Source organism: Gigantopelta aegis, chromosome 9 (assembly GCF_016097555.1).
Source record: "Gigantopelta aegis isolate Gae_Host chromosome 9, Gae_host_genome, whole genome shotgun sequence".
NCBI classification, from domain to species: Eukaryota; Metazoa; Mollusca; class Gastropoda; order Neomphalida; family Peltospiridae; genus Gigantopelta; species Gigantopelta aegis.
The window spans coordinates 30,655,296-30,655,956 of NC_054707.1; positions in this window are offsets into that span (position 1 = coordinate 30,655,296).

The window sequence follows — 661 nt, forward strand, 5'->3', positions numbered from 1 at the left end:
AAATTGATGTGTCTGTGAGGCGTAAGTTAGCTACAAGCAAAAGGGCTGTAAATACGTTTTAGAGGGAAAAGACGTTTAAATTTGTTTATAACCTGTTTTTTGGGGACAATGTAAGAAATAAAATACTACATCCGTGGTCGTTAGATACGATTTATCTTACAACTTATTTACAAACGTATTCACGTCGTCGTATGATATCTAATGGCCAGTCATGTTGTATGCTTAATATAAATAATATTAAAAAAAGTACATATAAAAATATATGTTTCCACTTAAACCACCGTAACATTTTAAATTACATAAAAATATTTAAAATATTCGACGTTTCGTTAGTCTAAAAACCAACATCCTCAGGAGAATAAACAAACAAAGTGCTGGGCATATTACCAGTAAGGTATAAAATAGAGAATGTCAGCTTGGAAGTTAAAAACACAAAGCTAGGTAACAAGGCAGGAGCTGACCAATAGCATAACAATAAAATTAAAGAACAAAGGAGTATAAAAAGTCTTAGTTGTTAAAGCCAGTAGCGTGCGCTACAACAGCTTGTTCTGAATGTGCACGTAAACCCCTATGACATGACATAAAGCCAGTAGGGTTGTACTCATTGAGGCCATTGTGGTGAACAGTATTCAGTTTATGTATCCAAATGGATTCTGCAAGG